At 40.6% G+C, this 21,328-nt stretch overlaps 1 protein-coding gene across 43 annotated transcripts in view; it reads right to left on the bottom strand.

Moving 5' to 3' along the window:
- The window catches only part of LOC102098626 (poly(rC)-binding protein 3), a 524,682-nt gene that overhangs the window by 138,992 nt on the left and 364,362 nt on the right, over nucleotides 1-21,328 (bottom strand). For 2 of the 43 annotated variants that reach the window (XM_065052873.1, XM_005514542.3), the window contains exon 1: nucleotides 14,838-15,085. The exons of 22 other annotated variants lie outside the window; for them this stretch is intronic. The gene's annotated coding sequence lies outside the window, so the exon portion shown is untranslated. Of the gene's footprint in view, nucleotides 1-6; nucleotides 32-14,837; nucleotides 15,174-15,193; nucleotides 15,591-15,786; nucleotides 15,915-21,328 lie in introns of those variants that run through there. 19 more of the 43 variants (XM_065052863.1, XM_021282170.2, XM_065052861.1 and 16 more) reach the window with 19 other exon arrangements.

Here is a 21,328-nt window from a genome sequence, read left to right as displayed (position 1 = left end):
ACGTACCTGCCTCTCCCCTTGCCTACCAACAGCGCTGTAAGAGCCTATAAATACCCCAGGGACACGCACTTGTGGTGCGGAGCCCACTCACGCCGTCTGTCCGTTCGCTGGCCTCCTTGCCAGATGCCAGACAGCTCTGCAGGGCTGCGAGGGCACTCCCGAGCCTTTGTAACCAGCCTGAGTAACATGGCAGCATCATTTGTTTCGGAAACAAAACAAGGCAGAAACCTCCAGCTGTATAAGTAGGAACCAAATGGCTTCTTCTAATCTTGAGAACCTGTTATCTGTACTTATCTGTCTTCCGCTGCACATTTTTCTCTTGCTATTTATGCACTACAACACAAATTCCCTGAACAGGCTGCTAGCCTTAAACGATGCGAAGTAAAATAAATAAATATCCTCCAACATTCTAAACTCAGGTGCCCGTGGAACATCTTCCCAACTGCCCCTCACCACCCTTCAGTTAACAGTAATTTCAAGGGCATTCGAAAAACCTGCTCTGAGGATGGGGGAGGCAAACCAGGAATAACCATTGCAAACTCCTCTAATCCCAGCACAGTATGAGAAGATGAATTCCATAATTAATACCCTGAGACAGACATTAGGAGGGAACCAGCGTTTACTGAAGACACAGTAATCAAAACCATGTCTCTGCAGATTCAGTGGCAATGAGGTGTGAGACGAGATTCCAGCTTCAGGGTTAGAGAGATGCCTTCAAATGGCTTACATTTTCTCCCTAAATCCTGATATTTTCTAATTCTGGTTCAATTTTTGCAGCAAGTCCCCTTCCCTTGGGATGGTAGGACTGTGTTTCAGCTTTCCAGGACTAACACTTCTCTCCCAGATCTCAGTGACTGCTCACTTCAAAAGGGAACACATTGGTTCATTAGACTACTTAATGACATTCATTTTGGCACTAATCTTAAAGCATTTAATGCATTTAAAACTTTCTGTTTCTTTCTTTTTAAAATAACCAGGATAACCTAGCAGTCAGACTGGATTTGTCAACAATTAGCAAGGGCCTCCATCACAGGAGGAAGTAAAAACATTTTAAAGACAGCTCACCTTATTCAGCTTTCACCTGAATTATAATAAAGCATGATCCAGAACCCAACAACACTTACTTTTTTTCCAGCTGCAGATAATGAAGGAAATTAACCTCTTGCATAGACTAGTATGGTAGCAAATAAGAAAAATAAGAAATGCAGCCACTGATGCTAAGGATAAATCTGGATGGGAAGAGTAAGAAACCACCAATGGTGATACAATCAGCACAGTCTGTTTACATCTGGATGAGTAGAAGAATTTGATAATCAAGCAACAAACTGCTTTCTTACTGAAACTCTAGCATTCACTGAAGCAAGAACAATACAAGATGCGAGTAGTGTGAGCCATTTCACACAGATAAGCAACTCTGGAAGGAAGCAAAAGGTACTAAATGTTACTCAAGGGAAGAGAAACAGCAGTTGAGAAAGAATTAGACACAAAGGATAAATTTAGCAGAAAAAGACTACTGACTTGGAAAATGCACATTACAAGAAAGTTACCGAAAGTTAAAATCCAGATTTTTTTATTATAAAAGTTGCTACAAATGTCATTAACAGAACCCCATGATATTTCTATGTAATTTGATTTATAAATGTAATTCACTGTTGCATCACACTGAAGCTTAAAACATTTTGAATTCAAGATTGATAAATCAGATCCAGTTCAGAGGTTTGATGTACTGGGCGGGGGGGAGGAGTGTGGAGTGAAGAAAAAAAACAGCCAAGCCTGTAAAAATTCAAAGGCCTCCTAAACACAGAAACTGAAGTTGGTTTTGTGAGACTTCAGGTATGTCCAGCAGCTGGTCTTATATGCAATTGTTTTCTCTCTATTTTACAACCATTACTTTGTTGCTCTCTTGAAATCTGAAATGACAAATACACATGAAAACTATCCAAAACCCAAATACATTAAAAAAAAAATAAAAAAAATCTTGTTAAGTCCATAAGCATTAAGTTCATGTACTTTGGAGGAAATGTTTTGTGTTTTCCCATTTGATTTGCCTTTGTCTACAAAGCCAAAGAGAATAGCGATCCACAGACATTTGAAATCTGTTGATGCAGAAAAGAAGGCAGTATTTACTCGTAATAAATAAAACTGTTCCTTCTTTAGGTTGGAATATAAGCAGCACTGACAAAAAATAGTTGTCTAAAAACATCAAGTATGATGTCATCTGAAAGTAGGGTCAATATTTCATTGGAGATCAAAGATTATTTTGCAAGCTTGATCTGTTTGCAGGAGAAGCAATTGCTGGTCTTCGATGTGTTTGTATCTCCTGTGAATCCAGGGAGATAATAATTCAAAGGCATGATGTGACCACAAATGGAATATCACATGCAGCTCTTCTCCTAAGGGATTGCAAAAAAAAGATACGAAATAACTAGGCATATATAAAGAAGGCTAACTTAAGGATAAGATACTGAATATGAAGACAGACTAAGGAAACTAAAGTTATATAATCCAGAAAAGAGGATTGAGCAGAATATGATCTTAGCCTATAAATAACTTACAGGTAACAATATAGATGAAAGAAGAGAATTATTTAGAGTCCTGGTAGAGGATGAGAAGCAATTTCCTTTAGCTAAAGAAGGAAAAGAAACTGAACAGAAGAATGTAGGCCAAATATGTGCAAAACTTAACACCCCACAGCAGTATGCATGGGACTGCATTTTAACCAAGGTGGAGCCATGCATGGGGTGATTCCAACTAAAACAAGGGAGGCTCGTGCCTAGCAGGGCACAGCCCAAACTGCCAAGAGAATGGACCAGGGTTTGTTTCGCTGTCTGGGTACCTAATAGCAGAGATGAATTCAAAGAGACAAAGCTGGTTACAGTTTTAAAGTTAGAAAGTAGGCTTTCCAAAAGAAGTATTTTTATTTTTCCCCTAAATGTTATAGGAGACAGGCTATTAATACTAACCACATACAGGAAAAATGGCATTAACATGGTAAATAACCAATCATAACAGTTAAAGATGGGCATAAAACCAATGCCCAGGGTGTGCCTCAGACAACAAGAGAAGACTTGCTCTCAATTAATCCAACTTGCAAATTTTCAGATAACATCAACAAAAGCAATACCTGCTCAAAGCAAATAAGTTGGGATGAGTAAGTAGAGATTCGCCTCGAAGACTGAAAAAAGTTGGTTGATTTTGCAAATACATTCAACAGAGCAGCAGGCGTCTCCAAAAGATGACAGAAGCTGGCCTTAAGATTACTATCAGATCCAAAATGCTGCTGATGTATCCCTCGTGTCACTGTACAGCAGCCTGGACTGAGCTAAATTGAGAGTAATTATTTCCTTGAGCAATGTGCAGGCAGCATAGCCATAACCCCACAGATGTAAGCAGAACCTGCAAAACCAGGTTTGGTAGCTGGTAAAAGCTCAGGCTCTTCCCTAGTTTTGTGCTGCTGTGGCTACATCACAGTCACTAGACAAGTAGCCCATAGAATGGTAGTTTTAAAAGATCTGCAGGAGGACTGCGGTGATGCACCAGTCTGCACTGTAGGTAGCCCAATAATGATGCATCCAAGTGGAATTATGTTCAGGGGTTAACCATTCTCATAAGGTTTCCAAATGGTCAGAGGAGAATGACTGGCTTCTCCAATGGGCAATTCAGAGCTGCTCTGCTTCATGGGTGTTTATCTGTCCATTGACTACAGACTGAGCCAAGGGTGGCAGGATGCCTTAACTTTGGTGAATACTCCCCCCTCCTATCAGACATACCATACTCATAACCAGATATAACTCTGCCCATTAAATTCTCGAAACAGCAGCATTTTACCTTGGATTGCTTATTTGTAATACTGTTAAGGGTGTGTCTGATAATCCAACTGATTTGCAATGGCTTTAGGAAGAGGCCAGTAAGAATTGTTCATGATTAATAGCATTGCTATACACATCTTGGGAAGATTTTGTTACTTGCTAACTGTCATGAAAGCTCACATGAGCAGTGGAAAAAGAATACAGCCCTTTGCCTCATAGACACAGCCATTTCAGACATTTCATCTGCAGTGGAAATGTCACAGGTTCAAGAAAGGTAAATCAACTGCAGTCCGTTTGCTGACAAACATTTGTACAAGGATGCTTTTCTACAACCGCACCCAAGATGCATGATCATAATCAGCTCAGAGGAGAAACTTTTTTTTAATATATATTTATACATCACACACTTGTGCCTACAGTACTATTACAGTACACTAGATAATATACCAGTGTTTACTAGGGAGGATCAGTCAGCAACCAACCAAAGCCTACTCGTTCCATCCCATTAAAAGCCTCTTGCTAACGCAGACACGCTGACATGCACAGCTCCACACAGCACCTTCTTGCAGCATTCATTCCTTTTTCAGCTGGCATCAGAAGTACTGGAGCTGAGATAGTTTCGAATGAGAAAAAAAAGTGCCTGCCTAGAACATGGTCTTTTAGCTATTTCACAGCCGAATGTTTCAAGTGGTTGAAATGAAAATGAATAATTTTTAGAAAGTCTGTATTCCTAATGTAGTGAAGTGGTGGTTGACATAATATAAGAGGTCTCATGGTGTAGTGTTCCTGTACTAACCACTAGACCTTTATTATGTTGTTAAAAATAGTATCTCTTCTTAGGGATGTGAAAAAAACATCCACATACCAAAGTAAGCATTTTCTACCCAAACATATTACAAAGACTTTCACTCTCCCTTTCTCATCTCACGGACACACCACTCTCACTCTCCCTTTCTTCTGGTCCCATGACTAAGACAGGGTATCTTTGCAAACACTTATTTCTTACTTTTTTTACCTCAACAGAAGGTGCCATCCAGGCTTAAAGCTCAGAGGAGCTTCTGAAGAAAGGAGAGAAAGTCAGGAGAAATGGATGGGGGAAGAAGACAGAGCCTGTGAAAACACGGTTTCCATGGATCTTATAATCATTTAGATTGGAAAACACCCTTAAAATCATCAAGTCCAACTGTAAACCTAACATCACCAAGTCCATCACTTAACTATGTCCCTAAGTACCATATCTATAGCTTTTAAACAGGGATGTCTTTTAAACCCAGGGATGGTGACTCAACCACTTCCCTGGGCAGCCTGTTCCAATGCTTGTTAACCCTTTCAGTGAAAAAAAATTTCCTAACATCCAATCTAAACCTCCCTTGATGCAACTTGAAGCAGTTTCCTCCTGTGCTATCGCTTCTTGGGAAAAAGCTTGTTCAGATATGAGCTGGAGCCGTATCACACATCCCTTTCACAATGAGATGCCAACTGTCAGCCCAAGTCAACAGAAGTGGCTGGCAACAGCTTTGTGTCATCACAAAGATGGATGTTCCCAGGTGTAGGAGCACAGAGGATCCCAGGAACCCTCGAGGATTAGACAGAAACCTGTTCTCATCCTACTGCTCCAACAGAATAATCAAAAAGAAATTCTGTCAGAGTCTCTGTGCTCCTCAACACCTTCCTTGGATGTTACAACAGGACAGGGCTTCTTACAGCTCAGCCTTTTATCACATTTGGTCTTCTGCACACATGTCATATTCATGACAACTTTCACAGCCTGTGCCAAAGAATTAAGGTAGGAAATAAGTGGAATACACAGAAATAGCAGTTTCATTTTGCAAAAACTAACCAGGTAAATTGTATTAAAATATGGCTACATTTACAAGTCTAATATCATCATTGGCTAAGAATGCAAATCAATAGCACTTTGGATTGCCAATAAAGCAAAACAGAAGAAGATATTTATGGCTTATAATCCCCTCTAATAGAATTTCTGTCACAAAGTCACTATGTGTATATACAAGCTACAGATAGGTACGTAAATTAGCTGCCCAGTGCTTACACAAAATTACTGACTTTGACTAAATATTAATTGAACAACAATATTAGGTTAAGATGAATGTAGATGAACTCCATAGTTGACTACACATCGCAGATTAAAAAGAGATTTATTTGAAAAAATACAGGTCAAGACGTCTTTTTCATGAATGAGTGGTGTGAAGGCAAGAGATACTGCTACAAGCAGCAGTTCAAAGATGCAGACACAAAAGCCAGGCTCACAACATGAGCTATAAACCCCTTTTTTTCTTATTTTCAATTACTGTAGCCTACCCATTTGACGTCTACCCGAGTAAATGGTTCTCAATGAAAAGCATGCAAGTACACACTATTTTCTCTGGCTTTCTCCTGAGTACAGAGGATCATTAGAGAGTAAGAGATGCCTGCATAGTTTTCAAATTTTGACTAATAATCTCTTGAAACAAGGTTTGCAGCGGAAGACATCCTGAGTCAAAGTCACCACTAGTCTGAATCTGTGAGGATGTGATTTTCTAAGATGACTTTGCCCTCATTTTTAGATGTATTTGCAGGTCCAAAGTAGTTTTACTCTGTGGATATCCCTACCTCCCAAAAAACTGCAGTTACTACCAACAAAATAAAAATACTAATCCAGAACTACCTCAGCTGAGGTGTTTCTGTGACTATTTCCAGCAATAGACCTGTTTATCAGAATTTTTTTTGGCAAGCAGAGGTAACAGTGCAAATTCATTTCCTTTTAAACTTGGACAAACATGCACAAATATTACTTGATTTGCCCAGATTCAATTAAAAAAAAAAAAAGGCAGGCAAGAAGTTTAATGTAGTATAAGCATAACAGTTTTCTTCAGAAAGTTGAGAGCCATGGTTTAAAGTTGTACTTAAGTTCCCAGTTAAGTGTTTCAACTGAGTAAGAACTAATATATTTGAAATCAACACAGCCAAGAAAGGGTTTTGTAAATTCTTCTAAGCTCCATATAAGATAATCCCCCCAATATAAAAATATGTGTAACTAAAAATCTGAACTGTGTTAGCAGAGTAGAAACTAGAAATGAAACAGTTTAGGTGCATCTGCAATCTTTTATGCTTGTTCAGTATATTTTAGGGTTTTATTTAGAAATACATTTCTTTATCTGTCAACTCAGCCATATTCTCATTGAGAGCATTATATTTTATGTATTCTGAAGTATGAGGCACACAGAGCTAAAATGAAGGTGACATTTTATTAGTAGCCATAGGCAACCCTAGTTCTGGCTACTTTCATTATTATTTATCTCCCAATATGTACATATAATCTGCTGCTTTTAACTTTCTTGACTAATAATATTCACTAGAGACTGGGTCTTTCCTGTCTAGTGATGGGAAAGCAGAAAGGTCACAAGGTAAAAAGAAAACTCCATTTTCATAGGCACTTTAATGCATTGCTCCTAAGGGAGTTCAAGTTGCTTTAGAAAGGTTTAGACATATATTGGTGGGCCCTTGACTTCTGAGCCAGCTAAAAGCTCATCCATCTGTACACAATCCAATGTAATAAAAGCCAGTAAAAAAAGATAGTTTCTGTACAGGTTTTTTTATTGCCAACTCCACAGTAACTTCACTCACCCACTCAGAGTAAGATCAGGGTTGTTTCCAAAGGGGAGCTACAACGGGCAAGAAAAGGTCGCAGTGCTGTGAGATTTCCTTCCAGACAATGAACAGGATTAGAAGTGAATAGGTCCCACTGAGAAAACTACCCTAAAATGAAACTCAGGGATGACAAGGCAAAGCCCAGGGTCCAAATTGTGTGTCAGTAATCTCCTGCTGGAACGCCTGGGGTAAAGAAGTGGCTACAAATAAAGCTGACATATATGTGTGTGTGTGTGTGTATGCGTGTATATGTATGTAATCCACAAATTGTGTTGATACATTTGCCCAGTCACAGAACAAAGTGAACAAACAAAACTCTCTAAAAGTTTAGCAAATCCAAAAGTTAAGGTTATCTTTGTCAGAAGAAAACTAGTATCAGAAAACAAGGAAATATCAAGATAGGTTGCCTAAATGGCCTTAACTCTGCCTTTTATCATCTTTTCATTGAAACTGAAAACAAAGAGAACAGTAAGGATGTATCTGAGAGATCAAAAAGCAACATCCAACCACACTTAAGTATGTTCACACAACTGCAAGGAGACTGTCTCACCCACCAACTAGAAAGCACCACTCATCTGTCACTTATCAGCTGATACCCTGTAACTGGTCATGGATGCGATCCTACACAGGGACTACACAAAGCAAAACAACTGAGCTACTGTTACCTTCAGTCATAACACCCTTAATAGCTGCAGAAGGGAATTATTTGCATTTCTAGCATTTAAGCTAATGCATTCTGTCACACAGCCACTACCACGAACAGGTATTCCTGATGTTACCATCCCACAGCTGAAGATCGGTGTCTTCTTAAAGCATGTTTTTTAAGACATGGGTGAAATTAGTCACGAATACTAATTAGCTACAAATGAGAAGCCGAATACTATGTCACATATTCAGTTACTCTGTCAGCATATCCTATTGTAACTTGTACTGAAGCTCCTAGAGATATATGGGCAATGATGGTTCCTGTAGGCAAATGGGAGGCCAACAGCTACCCTGGCTGCAAGTGTGGGAAAGAGTCACACCCAGCATGTGACGGTCACAACAGCCACCCCCAAGTGCAGATGCATTTCTGTCAGCATTGCTGGCTGTTTGGGCAGCTGCTCTTGTTACTCACAGGAAAGCACATCTTCAGGATGCTCCACCAGTGTGGCTCACGTTGCAGGCTTTTGTCAGAGATGTATCATTTCTGCACACAGAAGCCTCCAAAATTTCACCAGTATTTTAAAACATAGGGTCAGATTCAGAGTATCTGACACGATAAACAGTGAAGGGAGATGATACTTCATTAGAAGAAAGGTTTAAGAGCTCTTACAATATTTATTCAACCTCCTCTACCCCAACCTTGTCCACACTCAGCATGGTGGGATGCTCACAATACTTAATTAACAGCAACAGCCTTTCCATTACCTGCCAGGCATCTGTATTTGTACAGTGTGAATGGTGATGGGGGAAGGAGGGAGGGGGGAAATGAAGTGTATCTCTTTCTTGGTGTCTACCCAGAGCCTTTGCCCTTCCTAGAGAAATCTAATGGTGTAACTTCTGATGTTTCCTACTACTCAAAATCAAGTGATTTTAACATCTCTGAACTGAAAGGAGTTGGGACTCCAACCCTGGTTCTCATCGCTGTGACTGAAAATTTGAACATGCATAGTGGAACAACAGCAGATATATTTTCCTATTTGCAGGAGCAAACCGTTTTATTTTAATTTACTCCCATAGGTATAAGCTACATTAATAAAAAAGGCAAACAGTCTTTTTAATCACTTTGATCAAATGGAAGCAAATCTCCACCAGATCCTGGCAACTCAGGGACTTTCAGTATTTAATCCAGTACTATGTAGTAATTATTCAGTGGATTTACAACTTTTACAAAGGTTGTGTCTGCTCCCAGTGTTTTTACAACCTTTTCATTTAAAAATCTCTGTTGTTGTTCTATAGAATATTTAATGTTATGAAACAGCCAGCAAAATTTCCCTTAGTTCTTCTGGCTAGATGCTGGCATGCAGCCACAATCATGCTAATGAGAGCCTCGAGGTACACACACAGTTTTGTTAATTGAAGGAAGTCACAGAAAAAAATGTTCGATGGTCTTCAAAGCTCAGATTCTATCTTTCTATTCATTTAAATCAGGTTCAAACAGGGGGTTTACTGCCCACCAATGAGAAAATATAAGCAAATTGTGTAATGGCAAAAGAGCATCACAAACACAGGACTAAATGGTTCAGATATTGCACCAAGCACTTCATTGCAACACAGCTACATACAAAAGTATTATTTTTTTGGGAGACATGCCCCTCTTTGCTTTTCTGTAGAGTGCTTGCCCTCTGGGATGGTATTTTGCTTCCTTTGTTGCCACCAAGACAACCAGACTGTTCAGATGTAATTTTATGAAATTCTCAGATTAGCACCAATGCGTTATCTGTATTTGCTTACCAACAAATGTGTACCTGTTTGTATGCAAAAGATGACAGGAGTCTTTTTCTAGGGTATCACTTGCTCTGTATGCAGCTGCCCAGACTCTTGCTGTGTGCCTGGGACTGCGGCTCTGACACAGCCACCCCATTTTCTAAAACCTGGCAGAACATTCATAAAGCCCTGCTGTAAGCATCACAGTCAGAAGCCTTTTTATTTAAAAAAAAAATAATTTATTTTAGTGAAGTTATTGTTTGTTTATTATTATGAATACATCCCTAAACTAGTCTAGGTATAGCAAAAAGGTTTTCAGTAAACATACTGTGATTCTGACAAAAATCAAGCAGTACAGAACAATGCAGAGAAGTCCTAACAAAGTGTAACTTTAAAAAAAAAAAAAATTATTTGAAAATGTTTGTCTTAAACTGTTTGCAAAGTGAAAAAAAACCAAACAAAACCAAAAACTACACATTCAAGTTTCTCTCTGAACCATTTTGTAGAAGTCTTCAGGTGTTACTGCAATAAATCCTACTAAGAAATGCTGCAGGGCCCTCCTCAGGCACTTGCATGAAGTCACTGAGCATCTTGATTATGCTGAGAACAACAGCAACTTGGGTCCTTTTACTCATTTTATAAGTTTGCTGCTTATCTATTCCGTACTGTTACAGTCAAATCCTGTCACCGATGCCCACATCCTTCTCAGAAGGGAAGCCTGTTGAGCTCACGGGGCTGAGCCTTGACAGTTCTAATCACTGCTCAATGACTCCGAGCAGCGTCCAGCCTCAAGCACAGACCTCTGAGGGGGCAGGTGGAATAAGAAAGCTGATCAGACTGCAGATGACAACTAGAGCTTTGGGAAAAATGAAGTTTGATTTGAGTGGGAGTCTGGCCTGTACAAGAACAGAATTCGAAGAAATAAGAAAAATGCACACATTAACCCTCTTGGAAAAAAAAGATCCATTCATGTTGGTTTGCCTTTTTTTTTTTTTTTATTACTTTCTTCACTGTTTTTTGTGTCTCTGTGCTGAAGGCTTTCAAGGCTTGGAAAGCAAGTCAAGATGCTGAACAGCGTGTGCATACACAAGATGACAGCCTTTGGCAGGGGACACAAAAGCATCAGAATATGGGTGAGCACAGCGAAGGGCCACCCATGTGTGTTGGGGAAGGTGGGGCGTTCTGCTAGAAATCTGGGCTTATTGCTCGAATGGGAGTTAGTTGACCTGAACTTGATTTCTCTGCCTGATTGATGAATGTTAATATCATTGCACTTGCTGAATATTTTCATGGTTTTATAACCACTTTACAGATGCTTGGATGTATTATAATCTCCCTCTTCCATCCCCCTAACCGATGGACACTACACTCCATAAAAACACACACATACACCCTTAAGACAAGGTAGATGTCTATCACAAAGATTTTCTGCTTGATTATAATCCAAACGGGCTGGCATTGAGCTGGCATTTTTTAATTAAAACCTCTTTTGCTCAGCTATTTTTTGTTTTGTGGAACATCTATCAATCAGGAGGAGTCACCACAGGATGCACTCCATGGCAGGAGGCCATTTCATCCCCGCCCCCAACCCCAGACACTCACTTTTTTTCTCTCCCCCTTTTTTCCCCCCAACTTCATTAACTAAATGCACTGAATAAACCTTAACATCCCAGCTAAATCCTATTGGCCCTGGATTTGCTGCTTAATGCTAAAACCCAAGCGACCCATTTTTCTCCTGTTGATACTTCTATTGCTGATGGCAGCCAGCAGAGAAAAATACCCGACCTTAAAATATTTTCATGTTAGGAACAAAACTCAGAGAATTCATAGCTCACTCTTTCTGCTGCTGCTTGTGAACTTTACGTAAGCTCTACTTCATGTGTGCTTTTGTGCTTCACAGGCTACACAGTAAATCTGTTGCTTAGCAAATGAATGTGACCAAGTGCATCTGTTATTAAAAGTGTGACAAGGTCTCTTTAAAAGAAAAAACAATCTGGCAAAGTCTATGAAAATAAATTTCTGTGCATTCTACATCTCCAGTCACGATGTTGTTATAAATATCAGAAGATGGAGACCCCACTAACTGAAAATCTTTGGGAAAGACTAACAACGAGAGTAAACAGTTTCAGTGCTAAAGATTCATTTTGAATTCCTAACCTTACGTTTTGCTCTAAAATGTTCAATTTCACATACGCAACAGAAAAGGCTAAAGATTGTTCCCCATCCCCCTGCCTCCTGGCTGCCAGCCCTCCCGCTGCACGCCAGTTATAATTGCTGTACCTAATCTCACCGTGGCTCAGCTGCCCAACACTTCCTCCTCGGTCTATGATGACGAGCGGGAATGCCAACGGTCATTTCCCAGCTTTTGAGTCTTTTTTCCTGAAGTACCCAAACTGGGTTACCCATTCAGCTGCAAAGGCTCCCTGGGCAGCATTCAAGATCTCTGGCACTCCTGACTGCTCCTGGGGCCTCCAGCCTGACTTTACTCCTTGCTCCATCAGGCCTCCAACCTCTCTGCCCCCCTCAAACCATCACCGCATGTCCTGCCACAGCATCTACCATTCCAAAAGCCTTTTCTCCTGCAAATACCTCTTTCATACTTCTGCCACACACATACATGGCTGCAGCCACATCCCCCATTAGCTTTGCAAGCTTCTCCACAATGTTCTTCCCCAGTAACACAGCCATACCCAACTGCAGGGTTCCTTTGCAGTTGTCCCAGCCCAGCATGCTTGGCCCCTCATCCTCTGCTCCCCTGTGTCTTGTCTCATATTGCTCAGTGTGGAGCAATGTGAGGGGTAATAAGCATCATGTTTTGGCTAGGGCAGCCTCTTACTGTGTGATGGCTCCCTGGCAAGCGGCTTCACAACTGAGCACTTCCCTTACAGCTTATAGAATTCGCTTATCATATTTTCAGTAATCTGCAGAGAAGGCTATTCCAGTTTGCTCCTGAGTATCCAACCAACACAGCAGTCTTTGGATTTGACTTATATTTTTAATAACAGGTTTCACTTTATATTAATATCAGAACTCAATGCCCTACAATACTGAGGCCAGTTTCTCAAAAGAAGGGCTGCATCGTGAATCGCCTGCCCCATGCACACCCAGACCTTTGCCTGGAAAATTCCTATGACATTTAGAGGCTGCAAAGGCTGAAAAGAAACAAGGAGCTTGGACATCTGGTAGAAATGCAGTTATCCTGAATAAAAATTATATTTACAAAGTACCTAAAAGCAAATCTAATCTAACACTGAAGATACGCAGCACAGATTACACATTAAGATTATTAGTGCAATGTCCGTTACGAGAAGGCTTTCAAAAAAAAATGCTTTCTCACTGACCACGCACTTGCTTTAATGTATTTCTTACCAATACCACTAATGGAGCGTTTATCATGTTTCAAGCTTCTCTGAAGTAACAAGAAAAATATATTGAGCCATGCAAGAGTAAAATGAATAGACCCATGTTACTGAACATTACCATTCTGCACACACTCTACATATAACTCTACAGATGTGTTTAAATACGGTCCTTGAAGGAAGTAATGGCAACTGACTTCAATATTACAGAAATATTCAAACCAGTATAAACTGGAGACCAAGAGTAATAGGAAACAGAACCAGTAAACAAACCGTTAGATTCCTCGAGACTTCTTTTTGCAACATGGATGCAGATTAAAAAGAAAAAAAAAAAAAAGAAAAGCAAGGTCGTTTGTAAGAAAACAGCTATTTCAGATTTTAAGGAAAATAAAAATATTTCTGTTCACCTGGTTATAGATTAAGAACGTATGGATTATTAGCCACATGATCAATCAAGTTTTTATTTTTCTTGACTATAAATGAGTTGAATACTAGCTACATTATATATTTATTAAGAGGTTTACAAGTGAATAAGTCTCAGTTTTTAATTTAATTTTATTTTTTAAACTCTTGCCTGATTTTAGTATGGCCAGATCCTGGATTCCGTGTTGAACCATCCTCATTAACAGTTCATGAACTTTACACCAGGAATCTTTTTAGCGATAAGCGGTGGACAAATGGATTACCAGCTGCTCAACTCATTTTTTTACTATTGTTCTACTTCTACAAGTGTACAGGAAAGAAACAAACAAGACCTACAGCTATACTGGATGGTATGCACACTTCTAATAGTGCTTTTTTTAAAAAAAATACATTTGAAGATAGATATGCACAGCAATTTCCAGCTATGACTCTATTTTGCTGTTTATAATCTACACAAGAGCTGCTAAAATGATTAGGTAATAAGTGTTAACCGAGTGTTTATTTTTCTAGTAGTACTAGTTAGGTTATCAGAAACACAAACCAGACGTTGTACATTAAACACAACCATATGCAATGTGACAGGACATTCTAGCAGATATATTGAAGAGATTAAAGCATAGTAACAATACTTATTGCATCTTTAAAATTAATAAAAGTATTAATAACAGAAGAGAGGCATGAAGTCCAGAATCTGCTCTTATTACTGTTATCATAAAGCTACCGTATATTTCCTAACTTTTCTTTAAAAAGCACACACTTGGAAATCCACTTTTCCCCCATTGCACAACACAGAGAACGACGATATGATTGTTTACTTAGACTGTTTACATTAGCAACTTAAAACCCAAACAAAGCCTTCAGAAACGTTACCAGCTAAACGGAATGAAGCTACTTCCAACAATAATACCCCCCCCCCCCCAATACGGGACAATATTCCAGGTCAGTTGCTTTTGACAGCGGTGCTGGTTTACAGTGCATCAGAAACTTCTTAGCCTCCTCCTTTCTTCCGCAGTTTTCCCTAGCAAGGGCCAGCTCTCGCCTCTCCCTAATTCGCGTTAAACTTGCAGGAAACTATTAAATGGGGGGGTGGCTGCAGCAAAGCGGGGGAACATACACACCCCCTTGCCTCTGGATGATAATATCGCATTTAAATCCTGGAGCTGCCGGCTCAGGCGAGGTTACTCACCCAAGGGAAGCCCACACTTTGCAACTGACAGTCCCTGGGAAATATTTTAGCGCGGATGAGAAACCAGCTCCATCTCCGCGCAAATCACTCCTACAGCAACTTGTTGGTTTCAATCTTTTAACGACTTCGACCATCGCAGCCCGTCCCGGGCAGGCAGGGGGCGAAACTCAGCCCCTAAAGCACCCGCAAAAGCAGCATGTTCGGCCCCTGAAAGCTCAAAACAAAGCAGCTCCTCGCCTCCTCCCCCCATATCGCCGCACACAGCACCCCCCCATCGGTCGCGCTGCAACTCCAGAAAGCAGGAGCGGGCTTCTCCTCTCCCTCCCCGCTCGCATCCCTGCTCCAGGCACACGTACCCACCTGCTGAGCGGGCCCCCGCGCCCGGCCGGAGCCCCACGCCGCTCCGTTCCTCCCGTGGGCTTGCGCACCCAGCCGGCCTCTCCGTGTGCCCGCCGCGGCCAGCCGCCTCCCTCCGCGCCGCCCCGGCGGGACAGATGGCCGGGAGCACGGAGCCCTACCGGCGCGAAGCAAAGCTGGGCTTTTTTCCCTCCTTTTTTTTTTTTAATCCACACCTCCTGTTCCCCCCACACACTTTTCTCCCTTCTCCCCGTTTTTCCTGCCTTCCTCCCCTGGCTTAGCCCTTGGCAGATAAACCCGAGTCAGCCAGAGTGCGCTCACAACTCCCCCTCCACCAATAATTTCAATTAGTGCCACATGAGAGGAGCTTCTGCCCAAAATCTGCTTAAGAAAGGGCCAGAGGGCAGGGCAATCTCCTTTGCTCAACAATGACCAGAAGCTGCTATAAATATCCAAACAACAGCACTGTCAAGGCCGGGAATGTCACATCCTAATGTGATAAAAACTGTCAGGATCCGATATATACCAGAAGTACAAAGAAGGAAAAATGATTTTCTTAAAAAAAGAGACAAAGATTAAAAGCAGTCACTACCTTCCTATCCTCTCTCCCGATATGTGACCTTGTAATATGTTACCAAAGTTGTATATTTCTGGGTGCCAAGCTATTACGTTTTCGAGGTCCCGTGCAGCTTGCTCACAATCCCTTTGTGACAGCTGCACTCTAATATTTATAGGTACCCAAATCTATGCATCTTATATAACAGTGCAGAGACCAGGACTGGTCAGAGGTATCCTCCAACCCCACAGATACGTTACATCAGACCAACAGTATAAGCAATGATTTCTCCAAACTAAAATATGAACAAGAGATTAATAAGTAAATGAATACGTTAACGAAGTAGAAACTCAGGTGCATTTGTATTAAAACCAGGGAATTTAATCTAATTTGATTTAGACATATTTTACACCACCAAATTTCACCACTGAGGACTAACTCTAGGCTGAGGTCTCTAACTACACAGTGAGTTAGAGCTGAAAACTAACAAAAAAGCCAAAACAAAACAACAAGACAAAAACCTCAAAAGCCCTAACACCCCTGATCCATCAGAGTGTCTGGCCCTAGAGCTTGTGCACCACTTTGCAAACCTGCAGTTCACACTGTGTGAGTAGCTGGATGCTGCCTGGTCCGGTACAGGGAGGGCAGGGCGGGAGAAAGGAGTGGTTTCTGTCCTGTTTGACTGCTTGTAAATCTGCAGTGCCTTTGAGACAGTAATTTCCAGCCTGTTGATGGCAGGATGACAACAGCTAGGTTCATCTGAGGGGAAGCCGGTAGTCACTGTCACCTAATTCCCCCCACAGACATTCCCGAATGTAATCATTGCAAAGGGAGGGCACTCAGCTGATGTCCCTTCAACTCTCGTGTCTCAATGTTTATGTACAAATCTGTGTAAAAGTAGTTAATCCTATTAACTAACCTCATGCTCTTTCAGAACTCAGATAAAAGCTGTTTGAATTTATCCCTGTATTTCCTCTGTTCAGTTTCCACCAACCCAACAATAAGCTTCTCTTCTACTACAAATAAATATTATTTTTTCCATTTCATTCCCATGCCCTCCTCTGATCATACTTGTCTCGCTGCAGTGAACACTGCTTTTTCATACTAAACCCATTCACATACAGGCTTATCCTCAAAGCACCCTTATTCTCAAACTATGTCCAGCGACAGTTTTTGATGGATTATTATTTCCTTGAATTTTAGCATGTGCCCTACATAACAAAGAATGTACTTTCAGAAGATCATTTGAAGAAACGTATTTTAAAAAAGAGAATATTTAGGTGAAGCTCATGCAAAACCCTAGTTCAAAAATCATGTGTGCAGGCTTACAGGAACAAAACTACCCACAAGATTTCCAGACTTCCCAGCTTTAGCAGGGACAGAAATATTCCTTATTTCAACAAAGACCTTTCAGTAACCCAGAGTGCGCAGATGCAGAACAATAACACCAACACGAGCACCACAGACTAAGCATTGTTGGGCCAAAGCTGCTGGCCCACAGGCTGACAAAGCCCTCCCTGAGGATGGGGGAGAGCGAAGCAGAGCCCCGTGTTCTGGCACAGGCAGGGTGGAGGTCCATGAAGCCCAGCACAGCAGCTGGAGCTATGACAGAACATCCAACTGTATTTACAAGGTGTTGCATTATAGCTAATAAACACTGCTGGTTCCACTGGTGGATCTTTACATTCTGTTTATGATCCCGAGTTTATGTCAAGCAGGGTGTCCGCAGCAATAGTGCAGAAAGGCTTTTTGCATTGCAAGGCAGTGGACAGGACCTTTGCTGCAGGAAAAAAAAAAAAATCCTCAACAAGAAAACCCCCTCCAGGTAAGCAGTAAAAGATTTTTAGTATAATGAGCTTACCTGGGAAAAACATGACCTACGACTTAAACAGCTGCATAGTTGTAACTGAGTAATAAGACTGCAAAAATAAGTCACTAATGGAGTGAAATGAAAGACTGTGTGCATGGTATAAATATCCAGCCAGCCAGGTAGATGAATAAATTGACAGAACTGAGCCACTGGTGCCAGAAGTGAAAGAAAAATATCCTTCTTTCTGAATTTTGGGTAGTTTTTGTATCTTTCGCTTCCTGGATCAGCTATCGTTAGAGCATTCAGAGACAAGAGGAAAAAATGTTATAAAAATAAACAATATTTCCTGTCTTGCCAAAAGACCCTGTTTGAGACTGATGTGTCTTGACCTGGTCCTCATTGTTTTGCATGCTGCTTTCTGACACCAGCTTTTTCAATCTATGGGTAGAAATGGTGAAGGAATCTTGCAACCTCCCTTGAGGATGCTGAAAATGTAATGTGAGGAAAACTACATTAATGGAAAACAGAGAGGTATTCAGAAGGGTTCTCCCTTGTAAGCTTGAAAGTATTCAAAAAGTCATTTGCTTTACAGATCAAAATGCTGCATTTGGTGGTAAATCTAAGAGCAGAGAAATCTCCATGAGCAATGTCCCAAACCCAAAATATATAAAGATACCGTTCAGTTTGTGAACAACTTAGTATGCATTTGCAATTTTAAACTGTTTATGAAATATTCCACCAATAGATCAGGGTAAGACTTCTTGTTTTGTATAAAAGTATGACCGTTGCCTAGAAGTGCTTTAAATTAACTCATTATGGAAATGGAAACCTGGATCAGACACATTGGGTCCTCATGTTTGACATAATTTCCCCCAGAAGCCAGCCTGTAGATGGAAAGCTGTCCTCAAGCACTGGCTGAAGTTCTCCCTTAAACACTATTTTGTTTGATAAGTGAAAACTGACAACACCACCAAATCATCTAGTATTAGTGTTCTTTTCTTTTACATGTCCCTGCTCTTGGAAGAAAAAAAAATAATGGATTATGCTATTTCTTTGTCTGAATAAAATATTGCAGTTCCGGAGATAAAGACGTATTCAGCTGAGCAATTAAATAGCTAAATAAATGAATCAGCAGAGCAGAAGTGACAGATTTAATTACTGCTTAGAGCTAGGAAGGGGAACTAATTATGGGGTTCATGAACCACATGCCATTCTTCTCCTTAAGCATGTGCTTTGATTCTTCTGGATCAACCTCTGCAAATGCAGTAGCACCATACACCAGATTAAAAAAAAAGAAGTGGGGGGAGAAAAAAAAAAAACCTATTCAAAATCTGGAAATAAAGTCTAATCTTTGAAGAAAGAATAATCAATACTCTGTTTTAAAAGCCCATGTACAATTGACTCAATACATGAGTTAGAAGAACATTCTTTTAAACAGATAAGCACTAAAAATGTAGCTCTCCAAAAAATGAAAGCACAATGAAGTTCACTGGATGTGAATAAACCAAAGATTGCTACAGAAAGATGTGGCAATTGAGGCATAAAGCATATAGCTCTATCAAGTGATTAGGAGCCCTGTTCATCAGGAAGTATCTGTAGCTGGAAAGCCTGAGAGAGCTGTTGATCCTGGCTCTCTGCTGCCTTGGTCTGTGTGCCACAGCAAGCAATACGGTTCAAAAAGATGCTTTTGTGGCCATCATCTGCAAAGCCACTAGTGGTGGAAAAAAATGTTCCTCCGTTTCTGTCTCCTGTCCCATTTCTCTACTTTGCCATGCCAATTATTGGAGCGTCACATTAAAATGATGAGCCTTGGGGTATAATCCCACAAAAATGACCTCTTTTCCTCATTAGTGGGAGAGAGAAAGAGGAAAAAAACCCCATACATACTGCATTTGAATCACATCATTCAATGAATTGCATAATTTTGGTGAGTTTACAGCTAATATATAGATGAAGAGACAGATACCATTTCAGAAGAAAGGAAAAGAGGAGGGGAGAGGACCAAGATATATTTTAAAAAAAAAAAGAATTAATGGAGGTAAGAGAAGTATTTCATTCATAGCCAGTGGTTTTCTAAGATTAAAATCTCAATGTCTTGTGATGTCTGTTTCAGCATAATTTTAAAAATCAACACTTTTGCTTCTTTTCCTGAAAATACTGAGAAGAAAGAGGTAAATAACTGCGCAGCTGACCTCATATACTGTTCTGAAAAGCTATCAGACCTTCTACTCCACTGACTCTGGAGATTTTTAAAAAGCAGAACATGATGCAAACAATAAAATATCATATGGTTGTGAAGGATCTAAATACACCCAGCTATAACCGTGTTCTCCTTCCACACCACTAGTAATTTTGTCAGAATGAAAATAATTGTGTCCAAACCCAGGGATAGGCTAATCCCTGGGAAGTCTCCCTGGACAATCACAAATGCCATCACCACCCAACATCAGATCTGCTTGGCTGAAATTATGTTCTCTGAAGGCAGCCAAAACCAAGGTCTGTTGCATCAGTAAAGTCCAAAATGAACCCTATATTGAAAATCTGGCCTTCTGTATCAAGGGAAGACTCTATCTATCTGTGGGAAACCAGGAGTACGGTACATTCAAGATATGGTAAAAACAGGATTTTTTTTTTTTTGGAAGTATTGTATAGCTCCATAAAAGTGACATCCCTTGCCTGGAATTCCAGTGCAGTTAGATCAGAAGAAAATGCAATTTGTACCTAGACACACAGCAAAGCAGAGAGGAACTGATCTTCAAGAGACAATATATCTGAAACATTATGTACAAGTTGCATTGACACTCATACCATATGAATTTTACAGCATTTGTTATCCATGTTAATAACGTGTGATGTCTGAAGAAAGTCGCTAAGGTACCAGTGATCACGAACCTTGCAGAACATGTACGCAATTAGTATCTAATAACAGAGATATGATTGTATAAATAACCTCAGTGGAGTGTGAGGAGTTGAAAAGGATCCCATGGGCAGGGGCAGCCAGTCAGCAAACTGTGGAAGGACAAAGAGTGAATATACTCTTGGTGCATAACACTTCTGGTCTGAGGAGGCAAAATCAGCTGTATTCACCTAGCAGTCTCTGCCAGGCTCACAGGGAAATGACCCTTTAAATACCTGACACATCCCTCTCATGGACATGATTGGCACTTGTGTTTGCATCCAAAGCACAGCCCCCTAAGGAATACAGGACATTTTATGTGAGCTCGCCACCTGAGGGGAAGGTTGACTTTATGAATCCATCATCTTCTGCTCTTGCCACTGGGCAATACAAAAGAAATCCCTCATGGAATGCTTGAAACAGGAGCCATGGTTAAGTATAGGCCAGAAGTGAATTTGTCACTCATTGTTTTATTTATACCCATTTGCTCTCAATCTTGCGCTAGGATGTATGCCCTTAAGTCTTGCTTAACATAATTTTGCAGCATTTCACCACCCAGCCAGTCTGGTGCAGTGGAGAGATGAGATGAAATAAAGTGAAACCAGCAAGTTCTCAGTAGAAAACAAAGACAAATGGGCACACGGCATCTTGAGATGTAGGTGTCTCCTCCGACAGGGTCATAGAACCCTAGAGCTGGCAAGTATTTCCTTCCTATTTTCAAAGGGTGACTGGGAAATGGACAGTAAGGGAGGATTTTACTAGCGGGGAAAGGATTAGCCGTAACAGGCATGAATTAATTCCTCTCCTGCAAGAAGCAGATGGCAAAGCAAAACTCCACAGTTACGAGAGATACCTGGATTTTCAAACAGGCT

The sequence above is a fragment of the Columba livia genome, chromosome 2, assembly GCF_036013475.1.
Source record: "Columba livia isolate bColLiv1 breed racing homer chromosome 2, bColLiv1.pat.W.v2, whole genome shotgun sequence".
Lineage (NCBI taxonomy): Eukaryota > Metazoa > Chordata > Aves > Columbiformes > Columbidae > Columba > Columba livia.
This window is presented reverse-complemented; position numbering and strand designations above follow the sequence as displayed.